Here is a 10474-nt window from a genome sequence, read left to right on the forward strand (position 1 = left end):
TCAGTACTTAGACATGCATGGCTTAATCTTTAAAACAAGCATATACTACTGGCAGGATCAACCAGGTAGCCGAGCTCTGAGGGGTAGACTCTTGGAGTCAGGCTCCGTGAGCTAATGGGAACGCTCGTTGCTGCTGCTGCTACCGCAGCGCTTCTCCGCCGCCGGAGAAGACCTCGCAGACAACATTGGATGGAGCTTAGGGCAGGGGGGCAAGAAAGATGCTCTCGGTCCCTTCCAAGGACCCGAAAAAGCCTTCCCTTCCCCTCCCTCTCGCAGTCGCTGGCTTTCCCCACTCAGTTCAGCCAAGAAGTGGCGCTCGACTCTCACCTCCATCAGCACCTCCGAAGCTCGGACAGCTCCTGTAGGCTGCGCATAGAAGGAAAGCATTGGACGCTCAACTTCAGCACCTCGAGTGTCGGACGGCTCCACCACCACCTCTCCACACTGTTAAGCGAGAGAGACGATAGGAGCCGTCGCGACGTACCCATGCAGCGCCGCCCGCCAACGCACAGAGGAGCGGAGGGGATCGGGCGCCAGGTCCGGGGGAAGGCTGGGAGGGAAGCTACGGCGCTGCTACCCAGCTTTCAACCCTGCGGGACCGGTGCTCCGCTCCTATCGCTCCGGCGAACAGGGTCCGCTACGCTTTCAACACCAGCGCCCGGCAGAGGGCTTGGAGAAGGCTCGCGCGGATCCTCGGTTCGGATCGCCTGGCTTCGCGGGAGCGGCCTTCGGCTAGGGCCGACGACGGCCGGACCGAGCAGATTTGGACCGGGGTGCGGGGCGAGTACCTGCCTCTCTCACGAAGGGAGTGTCACCGGTAAGAAGCCTCTTCCCACGTCTGCTTGCCGACTTACGCTCGCCCCGACGAGAGGCCCAACCGAAAGAGTGGAAAGGGGCAGAGATTTCCAGGGTCGCCCCACCAGGGATGCAATACCCCAGTGCAGACAGTCGGCCCTGCCCCGAACCTACTCGGTGGTTTGAAGGTTAACCTCTTGGGGAAAAGCAGCGATTCGCCTCGCGGTGCGTGCCTCCGCGGATCTAAACCCCCTCGATCGATGTGGGGCCAGAGGACCCCTTTTCCCCGTACGAAACTGTCAGCTCACCATGGGCTCGACGTCCGTGGGTCGGGGAGTTGAGCGCTTACGCGCGGCGGGACCTTATAACCTGCAGCGGCTGAGGAGCGAAGATTTCCAGGGTGGGCCCCCGGGGATGCCATACCCCGAGCAGCCTGTCGGCCCCGCTCCTAGCACGCTGGCAAGCAATGGAGTCTTCCCCGCGGCAGCCACCGCCCTCGCCCTAGCCTCGCCGTCGGTCGATGAAGAACGTCGTTCGCCCTCCTCTGGCTCGGGATTTGGAAACGGCCTGGCCTTCGCCTACTCCGTCGGGCAACTGCCTTCCGCCAGCCCCTTCCCTCGAATCCCCTTCTTCCATTTTAGACCCGATCAGGGGATTGGTCAGCCCAGCCCTGGGGTAAGAAGAGGGGTTGGGGTCGGTTCGGCTTCGGGTGCCCCGCTCGGCCAAAGTTTCCCCTCGCTTTGGAAGCACGCGAGGTCGCGGAGGGTGTCGGGGTTATTTTTTCGGCTCCCTGGCTTCGCGGGAGCGGCCTTCGGCTAGGGCCGAGGCCGTCCGGCCCGCGCAGATTTGGACCGGGGTCCGGGGCGAGTACCTGCCTCTCTCACGAAGGGAGTGTCACCGGTAAGAAGCCTCTTCCCACGTCTGCTTGCCGACTTACGCTCGCCCCGACGAGAGGCCCAACCGAAAGAGTGGAAAGGGGCAGAGATTTCCAGGGTCGCCCCACCAGGGATGCAATACCCCAGTGCAGACTGTCGGCCCTGCCCCGAACCTACTCGGTGGTTTGAAGGTTAACCTCTTGGGGAAAAGCAGCGATTCGCCTCGCGGTGCGTGCCTCCGCGGATCTAAACCCCCTCGATCGATGTGGGGCCAGAGGACCCCTTTTCCCCGTACGAAACGGCCGGCTCACCATGGGCTCGACATCCGTGGGTCGGAGAGTTGAGCGCTTACGCGCGGCGGGACCTTATAACCTGCAGCGGCTGAGGAGCGAAGATTTCCAGGGTGGGCCCCCGGGGATGCCATACCCCGAGCAGCCAGTCGGCCCCGCTCCTAGCGCGCTGACGAGCAATGGAGTCTTCCCCGCGGCAGCCACCGCCCTCGCCTCGCCGTCGGTCGATGAAGAGCCGAGTTCGCCCTCCTCTGCTCGGGACTCGGAAACGGCCTGGCCTTCGCCTACTCCGTCGGGCAACTGCCTTCCGCCAGCCCCTTCCCTCGAATCCCCTTCTTCCATTTTAGACCCGATCAGGGGATTGGTCAGCCCAGCCCTGGGGTAGGAAGAGGGGTTGGGGTCGGTTCGGCTTCCGGTGCCCCCGCTCGGCCAAAGGTCCCCTCGCTTTGGAAGCAGAGGGTGCCGGGGTTATTTTCGGCTTGACGCCTAGTCCGGTCCCTGCCGGTTCCCGTGGAGGCCCGCGGTCAAAACCAGCTCCCCGGCTGTCGGAGCCGGAGCCCCGCAGCCCGAGCGGACGCACCGAGTCCCTCATGTAAGGGATAGCCGCCCCTACGGAACGGCCCGGACTGGGACCAGGCACCCCCAGGCGCCGAAGGGGTGGGTCGGCCGTGTTGCCGAAGCTTAGCCGGCGCTGATGACCGCAGCCCCTAACGATGCCCACAGGCGGGGGAGCCAAGGAGAGCACTAGGAAGACGTGGCGGGGTCGGACGGCTCAATTTCCAGGGTGGGACCCCGGGGGTTCAGTACCCCGGGCATCCGGTCGGTTTCGCCGGCGCGACCCCAAGCCTTCCACGGCCCCCTTCGTGGGTGCAGGGATACCGTGCAGGGTGCAGGCTTAGACGCCAATTCCCCAGAAGTTTTAGGGATAGGGTTTGTCCGGGCGCCACCGCAGCGACAACCTCGCAAGAAGCTCTCTTCCACAAAAGCACGGGCAACGTTCGTGTGCGAGTGTTGGTCTCCCATGGTCTACCGACTCCCCCGGGCGGCCCAAGCGTTACGCCCACGGCCGGGCCCTCGAGCAGGCGCACCCCTGGTGCCTCTCGTAAGGGAAGGCTACGGTCCTCAACCCCTCGTATGGCGGGGAGGGCGCATTTGAAACGCTAAAGGACGAGCCCTGTTCGGGACCTGGCGGGGATCCGCGGATTGGCGAGAGGGATGGGTCTGCCGTTGGTCAGAGGGGACGCACCCCTGGGACGCAGTTTGGCATTAGCGACCGATGGCCCATCTACGACCATGTACTCCGGGAGCGCCAAGGAGGACGCGGGTGGGCTTTGGGGGCAGACTCAATTTCCAGGGTCTGGGCGCCGGGGGTGCAATACCCTTAAGCGCTCATGTCGGTTTCGTCTGCCGCCCGCCTCTGGCCCGGCTCCTAGTGACGGGTGCTGTGAACGTGCGATCGTGCTTGCGGTTGAAGAGTTCAAAGGCTACCGCTGGGGATAACACGCCCGGGGAATTTAGAAACCCCCCCCTCCGCTACAATCTCTGCTTCTGCCGGACTCGGAGGGGAGCCGCCCCGGGGGCGACCGCTCCCTCTCCTCTTCCGCGGCGTGCCGCGCGCTTCGCCGTCAGCAGCGGAGCGAACCTTTTTCTCGGTCCGCAGCTCTTCAGGCGTAGGCGGGCAGCGCTAACAGGGTACACTGGGGACCACTCGACCGCAACCGCTCCTCCGACCGACGAGCATACCTACCGCGGATACGCCACGGTGGGTCTAAGCCTCGTCGCCGCCGCGAGGAGCAGGCGGGAGCCGTCCCTTTTCGTGCTGCGGAAATAAACCGTGGACACAGAGGTGTGTCTGCGCTCTCCGACCGGGCGGGGGGCGATTGGACTTGCCCGAGGGACACTAGGCGAGGCGCTGCCGCGGGAGCCGGAGCTCCGCGCTGGACGCTGCCGCCGCCAACGCCGCCGCCCCCCACCCACGGTACGGTGGAGTACGCCCGTTCCATACGCTTCGTAGCAAACCTCAGCCGAAGCAGAGAGTCCTACCGCTGTGGCAGGAGCGGGGCCGTGCGAGGACCACACTGGCACCGCGCTACACAACCTTAGGCAGAGGACGACAGCCGCTCACGGGGAGCGGGGGATTGATGCGCGACCAAGACTGAGGCTAAGGAACGCTTTACCATAAACCGGCCGGGGCCAATACCCCTGACCGAGCAAAGTGCCCTGCCCCGCCGGATCGCGCTGTGTCAGATCGATCAAAAGAGCGGAGAGCCGAGACTCTACCGCTGGGAGTTTGTGGAGAACGGCCTGGCTTGCGTCCCGTCCTCCCGCCCTCGACCTCACATGGCTAGCCTCACCCGCCGGGAGCCACCCCATTGGGGACCGTAGGGCGGAGAAGGGGTCTCCGCGTCCGGAATTTACTTGTGGAGAACGGCCTGGCTTACGTCCCGTCCTCCCGCCCTCGACCTCACATGGCTAGCCTCACCCGCCGGGCGCCACCCCATTGGGGACCGTAGGGCGGAGAAGGGGTCTCCGCGTCCGGAATTTACTTGTGGAGAACGGCCTGGCTTACGTCCCGTCCTCCCGCCCTCGACCTCACACGGCTAGCCTCACCCGCCGGGCGCCACCCCATTGGGGACCGTAGGGCGGAGAAGGGGTCTCCGCGTCCGGAATTTACTTGTGGAGAACGGCCTGGCTTACGTCCCGTCCTCCCGCCCTCGACCTCACATGGCTAGCCTCACCCGCCGGGCGCCACCCCATTGGGGACCGTAGGGCGGAGAAGGGGTCTCCGCGTACGGAATTTCTTGTGGAGAACGGCCTGGCTTACGTCCCGTCCTCCCGCCCTCGACCTCACATGGCTAGCCTCACCCGCCGGGCGCCACCCCATTGGGGACCGTAGGGCGGAGAAGGGGTCTCCGCGTACGGAATTTCTTGTGGAGAACGGCCTGGCTTACGTCCCGTCCTCCCATGGCTAGCCTCACCCGCCGGGCGCCACCCCATTGGGGACCGTAGGGCGGAGAAGGGGTCTCCGCGTCCGGAATTTCTTGTGGAGAACGGCCTGGCTTACGTCCCGTCCTCCCGCCCTCGACCTCACATGGCTAGCCTACCCCGCCGGGCGCCGCTCCATTGGGGATACGGTACGGCAAAGCGCGACGCCGCACGATGCCAACACTTTGTGCAAAAACCTGGCAGAGTCGACCAAAACCTCGCTTCTTTGACCGGTATTTTTGATGCTTTTCTCTGCCGCCGAAGGTGCACTGAGGGTCGGATCGCCCAAAATTTTTACCGGTCGTTTTGGTCTGCGGTTCTTCCGAGAGGTGCCCGCCTGACAGTTCTTTTTCAGCAGCCTCCGAAAGGCCATCCAGCGGGCAAGCCAGGGGTTGGCAGCCGCCGGCGGTGAGCCTTCCCCGGCCGGGGCAGACGGCTCCGACCGCAAAATTTTTTCGACTTTCGCCGAGGCCAAAACCCCATGCACTTTTAAAGCCTGCCCGCAGCGCCGTCTCCTGTCAGACGTCCCTTGCCGCCTGCGGTGGTCCTCGCCCGGCAGAGAGAAGCCGGAGTCGCCCCCTCTCCGGTTCTTTTTCACCATTCCGGAGCTCTGAAATCTGCCGGACACCGAGTGACCGAGGACGCTTCCAGGAGGGCGGCAGCGAGAGGCAGAGTGCCACCGGTCGGGTCGCCGGTTCTCCCACACTTTGAAAATTTTTCGCTTGTTCTGGTGGGATGGAGAGAGAGCGTGGCTTATGCGCCCTCTGCCCCGCGGTCCGCCCTGGCTGGCCTTACGCCGGTGGTTCGCCAGGCCACCGGCACCTTGTACGGCGGGGACGGCGTGGCTTATGCGCCCGTCAACCCACCTACTCGCCCCGGCTAGCCTTTTACCCGGAGGGCGCCACGCTCCGGGTACCAGTGAGCGGCACGAACCCAGTCATACCATGCCGCTCACCTCGCGCCCTCTCCGGCCTCCGCCGCGGAGACCTCCCGCTAGGACCTGCGGGGGGCGATTTCTGCCAAAATCTACAAAGTCCCCGATGGTTAAGGACGTAGACTGTTGAGCGGGACCTACACACTCTTGTAGCCGATGGGGCTCGCCATTTCCCGCAGAAAATGGACCACCTCCCGCAGAGGAACATGAAATGCCCCTTCCCGCGGGACCCGAAGGACCGCTCTGTCCGAGCAGGCCTCCAGGACCACGGCACGCAAAAGCGACTCAGTCCCGCTGGCATTACGGATCTGACTTAGTGCAAAAACCAGGCAGAGTCGACCAAAACCTCCCTTCTTTGACCGGTGTTTTTGTTGCTTTTCTCTGCCGCCGAAGGTGCACTGAGGGTCGGATCGCCCAAAATTTTTACCGGTCGTTTTGGTCTGCGGTTCTTCCGAGAGGTGCCCGCCTGACAGTTCTTTTTCAGCAGCCTCCGAAAGGGCATCCAGCGGGCAAGCCAGGGGTTGGCAGCCGCCGGCGGTGAGCCTTCCCCGGCCGGGGCAGACAGCTCCGACCGCAAAATTTTTTCGACTTTCGCCGAGGCCAAAACCCCATGCACTTTTAAAGCCTGACCGCAGCGCCGTCTCCTGGCAGACGTCCCTTGCCGCCTGCGGTGGTCCTCGCCCGGCAGAGAGAAGCCGGATTCGCCCTCTCACCGGTTCTTTTTCACCATTCCGGAGCTCTGAAATCTGCCGGACACCGAGTGACCGAGGACGCTTCCAGGAGGGCGGCAGCGAGAGGCAGAGTGCCACCGGTCGGGAAGCCGGTTCTCCCACACTTTGAAATTTTTTCGCTTGTTCTGGTGGGATGGAGAGAGAGCGTGGCTTATGCGCCCTCTGCCCCGCGGTACGCCCTTGGCTAGCCTTACGCCGGTGGTTCGCCAGGCCACCGGCACCTTGTACAGCGGGGACGGCGTGGCTTATGCGCCCTCTGCCCCGCGGTACGCCCTTGGCTAGCCTTACGCCGGTGGTTCGCCAGGCCACCGGCACCTTGTACGGCGGGGACGGCGTTGCTTATGCGCCCGTCAATCCACCTACTCGCCCCGGCTAGCCTTTTACCCGGAGGGCGCCACGCTCCGGGTAGCAGTGAGCGGCACGAGCCCAGTCATACCATGCCGCTCACCTCGCACCTTTTCCGGCCTCCGCCGCGGAGACCTCCCGCTCTGTTCTGCGGAGAGCGATTTTGGGCAAAATCTACAAAGTCCCCGATGGTTAAGGACGTAGACTGTTGAGCGGGACCTACACACTCTTGTAGCCGAAGGGGCTCGCCATTTCCCGCAGAAAATGGATCACCTCCCGCAGAGGAACATGAAATGCCCCTTCCCGCGGGACCCGAAGGACCACTCTGTCCGAGCAGGCTTCCAGGACCACGGCACGCAAGAGCGACTCAGTCCCGCTGGCATTACGGATCTGACTTAGTGCAAAAACCTGGCAGAGTCGACCAAAACTCCCCTTCTCTGACCGGTATTTTTGTTGCTTTTCTCTGCCGCCGAAGGTGCACTACGGGTCGGATCGCCCAAAATTTTTACCGGTCGTTTTGGTCTGCGGTTCTTCCGAGAGGTGCCCGCCTGACAGTTCTTTTTCAGCAGCCTCCGAAAGGCCATCCAGCGGGCAAGCCAGGGGTTGGCAGCCGCCGGAGGTGAGCCTTCCCCGGCCGGGGCAGACAGCTCCGACCGCATAATTTTTTCGACTTTCTCCGAGGCCAAAACCCCATGCACTTTTAAAGCCTGCCCGCAGCGCCGTCTCCTGTCAGACGTCCCCGCCGCCTGCGGTGGTCCTCGCCCGGCAGAGAGAAGCCGGAGTCGCCCTCTCTCCGGTTCTTTTTCACCATTCCGGAGCTCTTAAATCTGCCGTACTCCGAGTGACCGAGGACGCTTCCAGGACGGCGGCAGCGAGAGGCAGAGTGCAACCGGTCGGGAAGCCGGTTCTCCCACACTTTGAAAATTTTTCGCTTGTGCTGGTGGGATGGAGAGAGAGCGTGGCTTATGCGCCCTCTGCCCCGCGGTACGCCCTTGGCTAGCCTTACGCCGGTGGTTCGCCAGGCCACCGGCACCTTGTACGGCGGGGACGGCGTTGCTTATGCGCCCGTCATCCCACCTACTCGCCCCGGCTAGCCTTTTACCCGGAGGGCGCCACGCTCCGGGTAGCAGTGAGCGGCACGAGCCCAGTCATACCATGCCGCTCACCTCGCACCTTTTCCGGCCTCCGCCGCGGAGACCTCACGCTCTGTTCTGCGGAGAGCGATTTTGGGCAAAATCTACAAAGTCCCCGATGGTTAAGGACGTAGACTGTTGAGCGGGACCTACACACTCTTGTAGCCGAAGGGGCTCGCCATTTCCCGCAGAAAATGGATCACCTCCCGCAGAGGAACATGAAATGCCCCTTCCCGCGGGACCCGCAGGACCGCTCTGTCCGAGCAGGCCTCCAGGACCACGGCACGCAAAAGCGACTCAGTCCCGCTGGCATTACGGATCTGACTTAGTGCAAAAACCTGGCAGAGTCGACCAAAACTCCCCTTCTCTGACCGGTATTTTTGTTGCTTTTCTCTGCCGCCGAAGGTGCACTACGGGTCGGATCGCCCAAAATTTTTACCGGTCGTTTTGGTCTGCGGTTCTTCCGAGAGGTGCCCGCCTGACAGTTCTTTTTCAGAAGCCTCCGAAAGGGCATCCAGCGGGCAAGCCAGGGGTTGGCAGCCGCCGGCGGTGAGCCTTCCCCGGCCGGGGCAGAAAGCTCCGACCGCATAATTTTTTCGACTTTTGCCGAGGCCAAAACCCCATGCACTTTTAAAGCCTGCCCGCAGCGCCGTCTCCTGTCAGACGTCCCCGCCGCCTGCGGTGGTCCTCGCCCGGCAGAGAGAAGCCGGAGTCGCCCTCTCTCCGGTTCTTTTTCACCATTCCGGAGCTCTTAAATCTGCCGTACTCCGAGTGACCGAGGACGCTTCCAGGAGGGCGGCAGCGAGAGGCAGAGTGCCACCGGTCGGGAAGCCGGTTCTCCCACACTTTGAAAATATTTCGCTTGTGCTGGTGGGATGGAGAGAGAGCGTGGCTTATGCGCCCTCTGCCCCGCGGTACGCCCTGGCTAGCCTTACGCCGGTGGTTCGCCAGGCCACCGGCACCTTGTACGGCGGGGACGGCGTTGCTTATGCGCCCGTCATCCCACCTACTCGCCCCGGCTAGCCTTTTACCCGGAGGGCGCCACGCTCCGGGTAGCAGTGAGCGGCACGAGCCCAGTCATACCATGCCGCTCACCTCGCACCTTTTCCGGCCTCCGCCGCGGAGACCTCACGCTCTGTTCTGCGGAGAGCGATTTTGGGCAAAATCTACAAAGTCCCCGATGGTTAAGGACGTAGACTGTTGAGCGGGACCTACACACTCTTGTAGCCGAAGGGGCTCGCCATTTCCCGCAGAAAATGGATCACCTCCCGCAGAGGAACATGAAATGCCCCTTCCCGCGGGACCCGAAGGACCGCTCTGTCCGAGCAGGCCTCCAGGACCACGGCACGCAAAAGCGACTCAGTCCCGCTGGCATTACGGATCTGACTTAGTGCAAAAACCTGGCAGAGTCGACCAAAACTCCCCTTCTCTGACCGGTATTTTTGTTGCTTTTCTCTGCCGCCGAAGGTGCACTACGGGTCGGATCGCCCAAAATTTTTACCGGTCGTTTTGGTCTGCGGTTCTTCCGAGAGGTGCCCGCCTGACAGTTCTTTTTCAGCAGCCTCCGAAAGGGCATCCAGCGGGCAAGCCAGGGGTTGGCAGCCGCCGGCGGTGAGCCTTCCCCGGCCGGGGCAGAAAGCTCCGACCGCATAATTTTTTCGACTTTCGCCGAGGCCAAAAGCCCAGGCACTTAGAAAGCCTGCCCGCAGCGCCGCCTCCTGTCAGAGGTCCCCGCCGCCTGCGGTGGTCCTCGCCCGGCAGAGAGAAGCCGGAGTCGCCCTCTCTCCGGTTCTTTTTCACCATTCCGGAGCTCTTAAATCTGCCGTACTCCGAGTGACCGAGGACGCTTCCAGGAGGGCGGCAGAGAGAGGCAGAGTGCCACCGGTCGGGAAGCCGGTTCTCCCACACTTTGAAAATTTTTCGCTTGTGCTGGTGGGATGGAGAGAGAGCGTGGCTTATGCGCCCTCTGCCCCGCGGTACGCCCTGGCTAGCCTTACGCCGGTGGTTCGCCAGGCCACCGGCACCTTGTACGGCGGGGACGGCGTTGCTTATGCGCCCGTCAACCCACCTACTCGCCCCGGCTAGCTTTTTACCCGGAGGGCGCCACGCTCCGGGTAGCAGTGAGCGGCACGAGCCCAGTCATACCATGCCGCTCACCTCGCACCTTTTCCGGCCTCCGCCGCGGAGACCTCACGCTCTGTTCTGCGGAGAGCGATTTTGGGCAAAATCTACAAAGTCCCCGATGGTTAAGGACGTAGACTGTTGAGCGGGACCTACACACTCTTGTAGCCGAAGGGGCTCGCCATTTCCCGCAGAAAATGGATCACCTCCCGCAGAGGAACATGAAATGCCCCTTCCCGCGGGACCCGAAGGACCGCTCTGTCCG

General features: G+C 63.3%; 1 non-coding gene across 1 annotated transcript in view; it reads right to left on the minus strand.

The window, feature by feature from the left end:
• Positions 1-68, minus strand: part of LOC140108833 (18S ribosomal RNA) — a 1884-nt gene extending 1816 nt beyond the window's left edge. The window contains exon 1 of the ribosomal RNA XR_011851289.1: positions 1-68. This exon is cut by the window's left edge and continues 1816 nt beyond it. This is a non-coding gene — a ribosomal RNA (18S ribosomal RNA).
• Between the last annotated feature and the right edge of the window lie 10406 nt (positions 69-10474).

Source organism: Engystomops pustulosus, unplaced genomic scaffold (assembly GCF_040894005.1).
Source record: "Engystomops pustulosus unplaced genomic scaffold, aEngPut4.maternal MAT_SCAFFOLD_187, whole genome shotgun sequence".
NCBI classification, from domain to species: Eukaryota; Metazoa; Chordata; class Amphibia; order Anura; family Leptodactylidae; genus Engystomops; species Engystomops pustulosus.